The 15,474-nt window shown below is 31.8% G+C and overlaps 1 pseudogene across 1 annotated transcript; it reads right to left on the bottom strand.

Moving 5' to 3' along the window:
- Nucleotides 1-905: 905 nt before the first annotated feature.
- Nucleotides 906-9,262, bottom strand: LOC114293996 (uncharacterized; annotated as a pseudogene). The gene is made up of 8 exons (XR_014331072.1): nucleotides 8,941-9,262; nucleotides 6,104-6,475; nucleotides 5,015-5,136; nucleotides 4,166-4,259; nucleotides 3,858-4,001; nucleotides 3,477-3,749; nucleotides 2,609-2,946; nucleotides 906-1,462 (listed from the first exon to the last, which is right to left on the bottom strand). The product of XR_014331072.1 is annotated as an uncharacterized LOC114293996 (transcript).
- Nucleotides 9,263-15,474: the final 6,212 nt, after the last annotated feature.

Genomic DNA, 15,474 nt, shown 5'->3' with positions numbered 1-15,474 from the left:
AAGATCCAAAAAAGTCAAAAAGTCAAAAAGTTACTCAAAAAGCTAAAAAGTTAACACTATTCACCAAAAGTCAACAATTACGGCTGCACAACTCCTAATTCAAATTTTTCCCTACAAATCAATTTTTACAATTTTTTATTACACATTTTTCAATAAAAAGTCAAAAAGTTAACCCAAACATCCATATTTTCAACCTCAATTTTTTAGTCCAAAAAGATAAAAAGTACACTTTTTTAGTCTTCCCAAACTTGGCCTTATTATCTTCCATTGAAATTAGGCTCGTCAACAGATAGGATATCATTATCACATTTGCATAATGGAACCAATGGATCACATAGCCCTTGATAAAATTGAAGGGTGAAAAAATTCATGCAACCAACTCCACATGATTGAAACACAAAACTTAATTTAGTTCGGTTTGATTTGCAACCAATGAATCAGATAGTTGAGCCATCATACTTTGATTTCACAATCACAAAGACCTGTGGAGACTTGTCCGAACCATGGACAATCAGCAAAAGGATGAAGAACAACAAACCTGAAACGATCCCAACATTGACAGTGGAGATCCATGAATAATTCACAAGTAATCTTGTCTCTCATCTGTCTCGTGTCCCAAAGCACTTCTACAACATGAGTCTGTCGTGCTAAAAGGTTAGTTTGGAACAGGAGATGAAACAGATCTTCTAGTCTCCAATGAATTAGTCAAAACTGTGGAAAGGTCATGCATCCGAATCCCAATCTCTTTCCCTCATTACAAACCATAGAATCTATTGGCATAAATATATATATGTGTGTGTGTGCACGCGCTTGTAATTAACTTCCATAGCATACACTAAATTAATACCCAATAGAAGGAAAAAGTTTGAATCCACCAAATATGAAATAACTGCAGCTGATGACACTTTCATTGTAATTATCATTATAATTGCTGATAATGAAAGATGAACTTATCAATTATTTTGTGCTCCATAAAAAAATTAAAAACAAGTCTCCATCTTCAAAGTTAACACCATACACATCCGTAACAATAACAGAATTCTGATTCCTAACCTCATTCTGAAAATTATACATCATGTGTTTCAGTTACTTTCTTTTTGGAAAAGGTTCATCAAACAGAGGACACATGATCATAAGCATATGACCATTTCTTGCTATTTTCTTGGTTGAACATAATTGTTTCAAGTCTCGGTATGGGAAAACCAATCTGCATTCCCACAAACACTAAAATCTTGAATTGATAACCTTATCTTTCAAAAGGATCTCCTCCATTAGAGTTTGAAGGACAAACAGCTGCAGCAATTTTCTCCCTGAGGTTGTACTTTCTAGCAATCAATGGCCGAACATCTTCAACACCAACTAAGCTTTCCAGAAATGGGAGTAGTGAAAGTAATTCTTGATCTGAACGGTCATCAAACCAGCTCTCGATTGGTATTCCATTGTCCACTTGGAACCCAAATGCCTGAAAACAAAACCACCATCCTTGTTAAGGAAACTGAGATCAAAATGTCATTACTAAATTCAGCAGATCAAAGTGCACAAGCAAACAAGAGACATGTAACCTCAAGTTTGTAACATTTTATAATAGATGACATATTTCCAATGTTAATGTGTTGGGATAGTGTGAATCTTAGTAAGTACTAGGCAGTAGCCACTTAACCGCAGGTAATTTTGGTATTTCCCAACTTGTGACATGTTATCCTAATTTCTTAGTATTTATAATTGAGGGGGCACAGCTATGACTGTCTTTATAATCTCTTGTATCCTTCCAAATCATAGTAAAAACCGCAAGAACAGTGGACGTAGCCCTAGGTTTTGAATGAACCACATAAACCTTGTGTTTATTGTGTGAACATGTAATATCATTCTTGGATTTTGTTTGTTTTATTTTTTTATATGTTTTGTGTCTCACCAAGCCTGGTTAGGTGTTACAGATTCCTAACAACATGCTACTGCAAGTCTTCCAGCCAAACAAAACCAAACCAAACTCAGCCTTGTGTCCCAATCAGCTCAAACATAACTAATTCCAGCTACTAAAGGACATGGAAAATTGAGCCATTGACTAGAAAGGTCACACTAACAATTTGCCACATGCAACCTATTTTACCACACAATAAAGAAGATGCTTTCATCAACAACATTTATTCCAACAGTATCATCAGACATACATAGTACAGTAACAAATTACTGGATTTTAGAATACTAATAATGTAGTCCAAGCTATATTTATAGGAGTGTCAAATAGTGGGAAGAAGGGTGAGATTAAAAAGTAGGGCAAATTACATATACACCCCTCCAGGTTTGGTTAAATTACAGATACCCCCCTGAGGTTTCGGAAATTACATCCCGCCCCCTGAGGTTTGTATGTTCATAACAATTTACCCCCTGAGGTTTATATTTCATAACAAATTACCCCCTAATTTCTTATGCAAATATAGCATTCAGGGGGGAATTCGTAATTTCTCAAACCTCAGGGGGGTATCTGTAATTTTGTCAAACCTGGAGGGGTGTATATGTAATTTGCCCTAAAAAGTATAGAAGAATAGTAAACAGAGACCCAAACAGAAGTATGATAATGACTGCAAAAGGCAGAATTCTGCAACAGTACCTGTGGAGAGTTGTCAATTATAATTACATGTGCTAAATCACGGCCAAGAGCTGACAGATCTTTGAGGTAATTCCCTTCCACAAAAACACATGATTCACGAAAAACACGATGGCGAAATACCCTCCTTTTCGGATCCAGCACATTAAGAAGCTGCTCAGCATAAATGCTTTGACTGGCAGTAAACACAATAATCTCAAAAAGGCTTGCTACCCTCTCCATGAAATCTTTGAGATGAGGACGGCATCGAACATAGACTGTATGATCTTTGAGGTTAAAATTCACAGGAAAGGAGAAATCTGCATCATTACACGGTTCTAGTGTAGAGTGCACCAATGTCTCTGTCAAATAAAACAAGTCACCTTCAGTGCAAGCCATGCAAACCTATATGTATACAAGCATCAATAAACAGATAGAAGGCAACGTCACAATATACATGAGTATAAGCAAGCACTAGAGATGGAGAGCCAATATAAGTTGCACTTCTTATACAACATTTATATGCAACACATGCATGTATATATACATATTTATGTGTGTGTGTGAGTGAGAGAGAAAGAGATTGTGATTAAGTACTTTTACATATATTAAAAAAAAATTAAAAAAAGGCATATCTGCATGCATAAAGCGTAGGTACTATACTTTTATGTGCATTGGTTTTGATTTCCAATTCGACACAAAATTGTAACCTTAGAGATCAAGAACCACTTGCTCTGCTTTGTTTTCTAGCTAACTCGTTCCCACATATGCCAATTGGTCCACCGGAAAACAATGATAGTCAACATAAAGACCAGGATGTACTCAAAGACATGTACACAAATTATGTATGAAAAACCAACTTGAAGAGAATTCATACTTCTAAAATCCATACCGTCTAAGTCCAAAACAAGAGTAGTAGGAGGGCAACTCCGCGTCTGCTTAGGTAGCAGCATGGGCCGAAAAGTTGGGACAACTGATGACAGGTCTGGCAAATTCTTTATGAAGAAGTATGGGTCGAAGTCATCAAATTCTTCACATTCAACATCCTCCACGCAAACATCAGTAGACATGTGATCTTGATCTTGCTCATCAACACATTCCAACTTTGAGCTTTTCATGGAAAGGTATATAGCTGAAACTTCAGATGACAGGTTACCTCCAAAATCTGCAATACAACATGAAATCAAAGCATTTTTATCTGAGAGAAGTGTCCTGCCACATTACTGCCCATTTAAATCTTTGGATAAAATATTTGTAACAACTCCCATATTACCGGGGCATGTCGCATTCATCAATGTCATTGTGGGCTCACTAGAATCTTGCATAACGTTACCGTTTACCATATCAATCTGTGAATTCTCTTTTCCAAAATCCTGAAGTTTCTCATCCCCTCTCTGGAAAATTTTGATGAAATCAACTGGGACAAAAAGTATCGGGGATAGATATAAAAGTAAGAGTGAGGAAATTAAAGTAATATGGCACAAGAAAAGCCAAGCCAACATAACGTTTTTTTTTTTTTTTTGGGTAGCTACCAAGGAAACATAACAACATTATATTAAAAATATTGATTTCACCATCTACCTCCATTGGCAATTTCCCCAACACCTTTAGAAACATGAAAGGCGGGAGAAAATATAGTTTCTAACATGCAATGGGCAGATCCATCATCACGGCCCTGCATTATGATAGAAGAAATTTTAGAATAAAGTCATGAACAATTAAACAGTAGCAGTTTTCCAACATTAACATTTTACATCACTCTCAGACATTTACAACATTTTGTGATGATTATGAAAATAATAAGACACCTAATTAACGTGATCATTTTTAACAACATGCAATTGAGTTCAGAAGGCTTTCCTTGAGGAACTTTAAATAGTAGATAGCCAGAATCCCTCAGGGTGGTATGGCATTCTTTCAGTGAAGGGCAAGGCAAGGTAGCATGACAAGGTAAAGCTTATGTTGTAGTTTGCTTAAAATATAAAAGTTATAAATAGTATAATAGTACCAACTACCAAGGTACATTCAAACTACAGGGGAAAAAATAACTAAAATTTCATTTCTAAATTTTCATACAACTAAAGTTCAATCACATCCAAAAGAAGAAGATTTAAGGTAAACTTTCTCGTCTAGATTAGTTTTAAAACCACAACCTCAAGCATGTTATATGTATCGCAAGAAACAACAAAAATATCGTCAATACGTATCATTGTTCTCTTATAATATGTATGGAATGCATAATATCTTACCATGTCTCATAAGATAGTGACAACTATGGTTCAGACTAACATTTTTTAGTATCTAATAATCAAAACTAAAATATGTGCAATATGAATATGTCCCAAAGAGTGTGCAATATGAATATGTCCCAAAGAGCATATGCCTAATCATAAGATGAACTCTCAAAACAAAACAGAAAGTGCTACCTACCTCACATTCCACGGCGGTGCCACTAATTGTGTTGTGCCCGGTGTCATCCTCTACCAATCCATATCTTGTGTTCAGATTTGTTCCAGGAACACGCTCCACAATATTCTTTAGATTAGTGCCACCTGAAAGTTGCAACAGCAAGATGACATATATGAGTCTGCTTATCATCAACCAAAGGTCAAATTGGGCAATCTGACATTTTATTAACAATAAATCAGTAAAAAAAACATAAATAATGAAGTTGACATTTTGTGATACTCCCTGTTGACAACATAGTATCCTCATCTATAATCAGGGAAACAAGAACCAACAAACATATGAACATGAATTAAATCAAAATTATAATTCAAAAAGTAAGGCAAACCACAAAATTATGTCAAACTCAAAGCAAGCAAAAAGGCACACATCTGCTTTCAAGCCTTTGACCATTCTAAGCAAGCTCTTCTAATGCTTTGTTTCAATTTTAAATTTAACTTGGATTGAAGCATGTCAAAAGTTATAATTAACAAGATAGGAGACGACATCCATAAGACTTTAACACCGGAACCATAGTCTAATTTCTAAGTCACAATGACAGACAAGGAAAGAAGAGAAGAAACCAACAGAAAAACATACTGTTCTGTGATAAAACTTGTGTATCTACCACCAATACAATAGGACAATAAGAATAATGTGCCTGTTTGGTGCAGCTTAAAAGCTGCTTATTTCAGCTTTCAACTTAATTTAAGCTATTTTGATGTGTTTGGTTTAACTTATAGCTTATACCTTATAGCTTTTTGGAAGTCAAAAATCAGCTTATTCTTTGAGTGGGGCAGGAGATGCTTAATTTATAAGTCAGAAATCAGCTTATGTTCATAGTTATAAGGTATAAGCTATATAGGCATAAGCTATAAGCACTTTCCCACAACTCTACCAAACAGGACCAATATTTCACAAACATTAGCAACAATAAAATTGATTCAGTTGGGATTATTATCCGCAAAACTTAACTGCAATAAAAGAACCCTAAACATGTTAACATGAACCAAAGTGACAAGAAACTATTGTCACAGCCATTATGTAAAGCAATGGTTTGAGATACCAACTAACCATTTTTTTGCTTTCTAGCAGATGAGGTGATTAGCTCTGTAACTTTCTTCTCTGCAATTTGCACATTTTCAGACACTTTTTTCTGCTGTCTAGAAACCTTTGGACTGGAATTATCTTGAGCAGAGTTTCTGCCACCAACCTTTTTCTTGGTTTGCATTTCAAACTCAGAAAAGAATGTCCAATTCTTTAGATGCTTAATAGCTAATCCCCTTAAGTAGAATAATATAAATAAAAAAAGAGGAGCCACCCCCCGGGGTCTGTTCTGAATATACTTCAACTTTGAAAACAAACTATGAAATTGGAAAACACAAACAAAAAGACATCACTGTAATTTTGAAGGCAGGACCTGAATAGCAACCATCACCTTGTGTTCTGCAAAGGAGGAACAAAAAAAACAGGATCATCAATAAGCATGAAGAATTGTTGGAGAACAAATTACAGCAATTAAACTCAAACACAAACATATGCAAACCAAATCAATGTAATGCACATGACCATACAAAGAAATGGCTGTGAACATGGAGTGGAAAGCATTATCATGTACTCCATATCAAAATGTTAAAAGTGGCTCAATTTTTTTGTAACTCCATGTGGCTTGCCCATTAATGATCAAAAGCGTGAAAATCCTATCTCCCACTGGCCACACTATTTGCGTACTTAAAGAAGTAAACATGGCCATGTCCAGCTCCTTCATCCCAACTTGTTCAAGTGGAAACCAATCAGTGTGTTTGGTTTGAGTTTTTTGAATTAAGCTTTTTGAAAACTAAGTTTTTGTGTTTTTTTGTTTTTAGTGAATATTTTTTAAATTTTAAACATTTTTTTTACTTTTTAGATGCACCTTACTTAGATGTATTTAAAAAGTAAAAAATTTGTGAAAAAATATTTTAAAAAATTAATAAATACATAAAAATACAAAAAATGTATAGAATTCTCGTATTTTTTTTATATTTTGGGTATTTAGTGAATTTTTAAAAGGTTTTCGTCACAAATTTTTTACTTTTTAGATACATTTAAGTTAGGTATGCCTAAATATTAAAAAAAATCAATAAAAACAAGAAAACACGGAAAATAAGAAAGTAAAATTTTCTGAAAAATATTTTTTGAAAAGTGAAACCAAGCATAGTTATGCTGGCTTGAAGAAGGATGGAAAATGACAGAACCATGCTTCCCGGAACTCCTATATCTTTAGGTGGCATTTGGCAAAAGCAAGTCACATTTATCAAACACATAAGAAGTTTAAAAAGCCAGTATATAAAAAGATCAATTAAGTTTCTGCTTTTCTCAAACAGCCCCTCAGTCACCTTAAATGGTTAAATAAGATACAGGCAACATGATAAATCTGTGAAACCACTGAAACGGGTAACCACACTGGATGTTGATGTCAACTTGCATCGAAAATCTTTTTGATGCAAGCAGAGTAACAAAGTGAATTTGTTAAAGGGGTTCTCATTCCTGTTTATCAAAATAAATAAGATAACCATTTAAGATTTAACCAAAGAATATATGACAACCTTATTTTTAAACTTGATTTCTACTTCTACCACATGAACTCATTATTCTTTTCCCTCTTTTGCCCAAATAACCAAAGAGGCAGTAACCTAACGTTAAACAGAAACCCCACCTTATTGTGTTATTCCAAATTGTCACAAATGAACCCCTACCCAAATCCTAACGTCTAGAACACTGCAGTACAGTGGTGTCACCTCACTCCTCCCTTCTTCCTAAGGAATTGTCTTGATCATATAATTTCTTATTCTAATGATATCATTTCAATTATTGGCAAAAGTATTGGCAGCCAAATATGTGGTCAAATCAAGGTTGTTAAAATCGAGATCCTAAGTAGGATCGGTGAGAGGGTCTGGTGGATCGGATTGAAAATCGTACGATCCTACTTTCTATTAAAAAAAAAATTAAAATTAAAATGATAATTATTAAAAATAAGGTGAAAAATTATAAAATCTACAATCCTACTTGCGATCCTACCTACGATCCCATGGGATCCCATACGATCCTACACGATCCCATGCGATCCTACACGATCCTACTTGCGATCCTGTTATAACATCGATCCTACAACGATCTGGATCGTTTTGGCAAAGTAGGATCGTAGGATCCTACAATCCGGATCGCGATTTTAACAACCATGGGTCAAATGAGACTAAAAAAAAATTAATGGGGTGATTATTTACACTTTTGAGTATAATTTCTGGTTATCTGTCTTTTGATCTAATGGCAATTCATAATAACCAAACCTAAAACCACATTCCTTCTTCTTCTTTTTTTCTCTTTTCCTGTTTTTGTTCTCGCAAATGATAACAAATGAATACCTAACCACATATGTCCTTCTCTAAGCAGAAAAAGAAAAATTAATAAATAAATAATAAATTCTTAACCCACATCGCATGCCTGCAATGTCTTTGCACCCACTTCACTCTAATTTTTGCATTCATTTACAATAGAATAAAAATAAAATAAAGCATATATTTATATAGTATGATAAATGGCTCGGTTTTTTTTATTAAAAAAAAAAATTACACATAGAAATGTTTGTATGTTTGTGCATATAACTTGGTGATGATTTACTTATGATGAGAATCTCACACTCTCCTTTATACTATTCAGACCAAACCAACATATCATTACTTAGATTCACCACCAGTATCAAACGCATTTGACCAAGCAAAGTAATTAACTTTAGATTCATCACTACAACCCCTACTTGAACTAACCAAAACCCTAAAAACACAACTGACAGAACACAAATCGATCCACACCATGAGTATAAAAACACAGAAAAACACCAAATTTAAGCTGAAATCAAGTTCAAAACTCCATACCTTAGACAAATTCGAGCACGAGAACATCAAAAAACTCGAAGTTATACTAGCTATTCCTGCAACTGAGAAAAACAGCAACTTCAACCATTGAAGAGAGAAAGAAAGAGAGAGGATAGCGATAGAGAAATTAAGCTCGTATAACTTGAAATTCTAGGGTTTTTAACAGAAATGGAATTTGAGTTTGGAGGCTTTTCCCTCCAAAGATTGGAAAAGAAAAAACAGAGAGGGAAAATGAAAAGAGAGATCGAAAATGTGAAATATTTTCGGAGGAAATTAAAAATAAATAAATATCTATGTTAAATTTTTGAGGAGAAATTTTATCAAACTTTTCTTAAATTGACAACGCTGTTTTTCTTCGGCTGTCTAAACAGTGTTAATACTCGCGCTTGTTGAAGGAAATGTGTACTCGCTTTCTTTGGCTGCCATCTGCTATCATCTGTTTGCGATTGGCTCTTCACGGGGCGCGTGTTTGTTAGAAACAGCGAGTGTGCTTTCTTTTTTTTTATGCAGTAGCGAAATATTCACTTTGCTTAGTTCTGATTTTCTGAAAATAATTTTCAAAAAATTTTTATTTTTTTATTTCTCGTATTTTAATTATTTCAATGAATTTTTAAAATATTTTTAACAATTTCTTTAATTTTTAGACACATCTAACATATATGCACTTAAAAAGTATAATAAAAAATATACTAAATACCAAAAAATATAATAAAAATATAAAAATTTAGTACATTTATTATATTTTTGTGTATTTATCAATTTTTAAAAATATTTTTCACAAATATTTTACTATTAAGATACATCTAAGTAAAGTACAACTAAAAAAAGTAAAAATTTACTTCAAATTTAAAAATATTTACTAACGATAAAAAAATACGAAAAATTAAAAACTTAATTTTCAAAAAATTGAATTTAAAAAACTAGATTATCATTTTCTGCTGACGGAATTGTTTGGTTGTATTTTTTGGTTTTTTTTTTCATGGGGCTCCTCTGGTCCCTGAATTTGCAATATAGCTTTCGTTTCGCAAAACTAAACGGATTAAATAAAATAAAATATTATATTTAAATTATAAATTTTTTTATAAAATTATAAAAATTCAAAAATTCATTTAAGATATAACTAATTTAATTAAACTAAATTAACTAAAAAATTATACTAAGGGATTGTATGGGAAGTGGTAGATTGGTATATTTTTTAACTTTTTATAAAAAAATGTGAAATATAGGTTGAGTTTAAAGTGATGTGATAAAAAGATGGTGTGATTAAAATAAGATGATTGTAACCTAAATAAGATAATATGTTAAAATGGCATGTATTATTTTAACACATGTCAAATAATCACTAAATTAACTCTTTCCAAACGACGACACAGTCGTTCTAACTTTTTTAACTGTCTTAATAGTAATATTATTATGGGTTGTGATTACTATTATGAAATAATTCAAAGACAACATTCAAATATTGCTGTTTGGTTTTGTTTATAAAATCTATTTTTATTTTTTCCAAATAATGAAAACCTAATTTGATGAATAAAATCAAATAAATAAAAAACACTCATTATTTTATATTTTTTAAAACGAAAATAATAAAAATATGTTTTTTGTGTTTATTTACTTCAAACTAGTTTCTATTTTTTGAACCAAAAAAAAAAAACACATTTTGAAAATGAAACAAAACATAATGAAAATTTAGCCACTCTTAAGGCTCAAATTTGTTTTACAAATCCACCAAAATCCCTTTTATTTTTAAGTGAAATAAATAAATTGGCAAACAATAGAAAAATTATAACTGAATGAGTACATAATTTCATATGAATGTTCAATGATAATGATTGTTGAAATTGGAAGTGATTAAAACATTTTTCAAGATCGTGGTAGAATAATGACGTAAATGCTATCATTTTATAGTCAATGATTTAATTCATATAGTTTTGGAATATTAAAAAAGGAAATTAATTATATTCTTATGATTAAAAAGACACACAATGAAGTTAAGGTGCTATTATTATAGCTACTACTCATCAAGCTCTTAGTCCATTCACACTTATTTCATTTCATCATGTCACAAAATATCATAAATGTAAAGGTATGTTAATCTTTATTTGTTAAATAATACTATATGTACTAATTAATGTACACATTAGTATGCTAATAGATGATGTGGCATCATTTGTATTGTTTTGATTATTTGTAACTTGTATAATAAACGTGGTCAGTAATAACATCATAATACTAATTGGCACACTAATGTGTATACTAATTGATGCATATAGTATCATCGTTATTTGTTTTTATATTACTTGCAATATCATTAATATAACAATTAAAACTGCATATTATAATTATAAATAATTATTACAGACATTTAATTAAATCTACTTAATTAAAGTAAATATATAAAATTAGCCACAATAAATGATATATATTTCATGTGGTGTGCTTTTCAATTATATTGAAGCTTCGTTAGATTTTAGATCTTTGATTAAAATATACAAAAAGATAAAATTAGCTACATAAGTCAATAAAATAAAATATTATATTTAAACTATAATTATTATATTTTTTTGTCTCACAAAAATAAAAAAAAAATCAAATCAAAGGATGCTAAAAAAATCAAGGTAAAAAAATTTCAACACAAAAAAATCAACTGAAAAAACAATGTCAAACATCAAACGAAGTTTGAGTCATATAACTACTTTCTCTCATTTTTCTCTCTTATATTTTGGGCATAATGATTGTTCTATTTATAAAAAGGGACTAAAATACTAAAAAAAAAAAAAACCCAAAAGAAGTATAGTTGCGTTTGGTAGAGTTTTTTTAAATATGATTTGATAATAGAGTTGTATTTTAAGTTTGTGAGTTTGTAAATTATGATTTGAGTGTGGAAAATTTGTTTGGTGAAAGAGTTTTGAATTGAGCGGAGAATTTTTGATATGACATATGATATTTTATATAAAAACTTACAATTCACAACCAAACACACAATTCAAAATTCTAGTCAAAACTCATAAAAAAAAATTTAAAAATTCAAAAAAATTCAAAATTTTTTTTTTTATTGAATATATAAAAATTAACATGTGCCAATTGCAAAAATAAAATAAAATTATGCACTGTTTCAGTCAATCAGCTGGACGATCGACTAGCCAAATTTTCCTACATTGGATAGAGTTTTCAAAAGTAAGTGTGGAATTAATTTTTTAAAACCATAAACAAATACCACGTTCAAAACAATGGATAGAACTAAAGTTTGGAAACTCTTCCAAACAGAGTCTATATATTTTTTTATATCTTTTATATTTATTGATTTTTAAATATATATATTTTTAAGTATCTCACAATTAGGTGAATCAAAAAAATAAAATAAATTTTTTGTTGTCTACAATATTTTTAAGGAAACATTAGTGAAACATCAACTTTGTGTAGTAGGAAATATCTAAAATATTTTTTTTATTAGCTACCCTCAACATATTCACAGAGAAAATTCGACTTAAATAAATTTTGTCTAACTCAGAAAAATTTCAAATTTCACAGATAATTGAATTTTCTCTGTGAAAATGTTAAGGGATCTTAATTATTATGAAAATATTGTATGTCATTTATATTATAAAACCTTAATATCATGAACTTTCAAAAAAATCATATTTTTTAAAATGACTAAAAATAGTTTTAAAAAATGAAATAAGTGAAAACTAAGGCCAAGTTTGGAGAGTCTCCAAAAAGACAAAAAGCTAAAAAGTTACTCAAAAAGTTAAAAAGTTATCACTATTCACCAAAAGTCAACAATTACAACTGCACAACTCCCAACACTTATTTTCCCCTACACATTAATTTATACAATTTTTTAATACACATTTTTCCATAAAAAGTCAAGAAGTTAACTCAAACATTCATATTTTCAACCTCAACTTTTTAGTCTAAAAAGACAAAAAGTGCACTTATTTAGGACACCTCAAACAATCCCTAAAAACCAAATAAAGTATTGTGAAATTTTAAAGCATATAAAATTCTAAAGAAAATTGTGGGCCATAAATTTGCAATTTAGAGAAACCAAAGGACTGTTACGGGAAAATTTTAAAAAGATATACCAATCTTAGTTTTTATTCAAATTTTAGGGGTTGTTTGGGGTGTCATAAATAAGTGCATTTTTTTATTTTTTGAACTAAAAAGTTGAGAAAAAAAATATGGTTGTTTGATAAAAAATTTTGACTTTTTATGAAAAAAAATGTGTATTAAAATTTTTTATAAATTAGTGTATAGGAAAAGATTTGGATGAAATAGGTAGCCCGGTAGGATAATAAAGGACAGCGTGTGTGGAGTGTAGCATGGATATGATTCCCTACTTTTCGGGCATTGAATTGGAGGTGTTGTTCGGCCTGTGGGGCCCATTACGGGTCCCTTTTTGCTAACTAAAATCGTTTAATATGTAGAACTCGTCGAGTACTATATACTTGTAAAAAATCACATTGATCGGATATTGATAGTTATCTGATCGAATTAGTTTTTTTTAACGGTTAACTATACCACTATCCATTTTATAAATTTTAAATGATTTGATCATATACTTACCCATATCCGATCAACGTGATTTTTCATGTAAATGTAGTACTCGACGAGTTTTACATATTGCACGGTTCAAATTATTAAAACGGGACCCATGATGAGCCCTTATGGGCCGAACAGCACTGTGTTATTTGTACACCTAAAACCGTGTAATTTTTTCAACAAGTTACCTCCGCCTGTTGTACCGCAGAGTTGTCTGAAATGTTATTATGTGTTAAATTTATTTTTTTTTTTTCTGTGAATGATGATAATTTTTTAACACATTTTTTATAATTTTTTGACTTTTTATCTTTTTTTAAAGATTTCAAACCAGGTCTTACGCTTTGTTTGACATGATCTAAAAAAGTTAAAAAGTCACTATTTTATTTAAATCACATCATCTTATTTAAGTCACATCACCTCTCTAACATCACTTCAAACCCAACTCATATTTCATAAAAAATTAAAAAATACACTTATTTAGATCATTCCAAATCACCCATTAATCTAAAACTTAGGACTCTCGTAGACACATAATCTTTTTTTAAAAATTTGGAAGCTGAGATCTAGCCGTGAGAGTGGAAACAATGCATTCATTCGACTCTCCTCCGACCAATTTGAACAAACGTTGGGTATCCAATGCGGACGGTGGATTATTTTTTAATTTTCAAACAATATTATCCCCAAAACACAAACATTTAAAAATTAAAAAATATGTAAATTAAATTTATTTTTACTATCTCATATTATATCAAAATTAAGGCTTCGTATGGGATTTTTTTTAGACATTTTAATTTTTTTATGAAGTGAACAAAAAATAACGTGTATGACATTTTTTTATTATTTATATTGAAAATTGTAAAGTACTCCCCCCCAAAAAAAAACTGTGCTATTTTAACTTGGATTTTTTGTACTATCAAAAATCTGAAAAGGACTGTCAATTTAAGAAAATGTTATACAATATTTGTAACTAGTAAATTGATTTTTTTTTTTCTTTAAAAAAAAAACTAACTTTAAAAGTTGACTAAAAATCATTAAATGGATTTTTTTTAGAGATTTTAAATTTTTTTTATAGTACAGCTAAATTTGATATATATATATATATATATATATTTTTATTGGTGGTGGTGTGGTTGTAGTGGCAATGATGGTGTTGGGTAATGATGAAACATGTGCTAGAAGTGGTAGTTAACGAGCCTGTTTGGTGTAGCTGTTAAAACAGTTTATAGATTATAGTTTAACAGATTATAGATTATGACTTTAATCAGAAATTGTTAATCTGTTTGGTGTAGCTGTTAGATTATAGATTTAAGTTGCTGAGTAGTGTTTGTTAAATAAGCTGTGAAATAGCTTTTTCAATTAATTTTTATTTTTTGTTTGTCTACATTTCTCATAAAAAATAATAATAATAATCTGAGAGGGTGATTTGTGATCTAGAGTTGGGCCGAGGTAACGGCCGAGCAGGTTGAGGGCCCAACGATGCGTGGGTCCGAGATGATCTACTTTCTGCCCAGAGTTGGGCTGCCGGAACTTGGGCCGGGCAGAGTTCGGGCTGAGTGTGTGCCACCCCGGACCGGACAGAAACTGCTCAGCAAGGCAGTGCTCGGGCGGACCGGGATGCTCGGTCCGAGGATGGCCGAAGCCAGATAGGCCGAGTGACCGGCGCCCGGAAAGGCGTGGACATCCAAGGAAGTTGTCTGACCGGCAAAAAGGCTGACCCCAGGAGGTGCCTCGGGCTAGGCTTTGCCGAGATGCCGCCTAGCCCGGTCCTCCTTGGTCTTGGCCAGTGAAGTGCTAGGGTATGGAGCACGGCACGGCACAACAACGGATAGGGCAGCTCGACTGCCGAGCTCCAACTGTGATGACAGACAGTTGAGTTTAGGTGATAATTGACATGGTTTATGCTGACAGATGGAATAGCGGAGCCACGTGTCAGGAGATGACTGGGAGTGGATATGGGGCGCAGAGGGTATATAAGCATGTCTGCGCCCCCCA

The sequence above is a fragment of the Camellia sinensis genome, chromosome 5, assembly GCF_055761805.1.
Source record: "Camellia sinensis isolate YWXY chromosome 5, ASM5576180v1, whole genome shotgun sequence".
In the NCBI taxonomy this organism is placed as follows: domain Eukaryota; kingdom Viridiplantae; phylum Streptophyta; class Magnoliopsida; order Ericales; family Theaceae; genus Camellia; species Camellia sinensis.
Note: the sequence above shows the minus strand (reverse complement) of the source record. Positions and strands in the feature narration are given on the sequence as shown.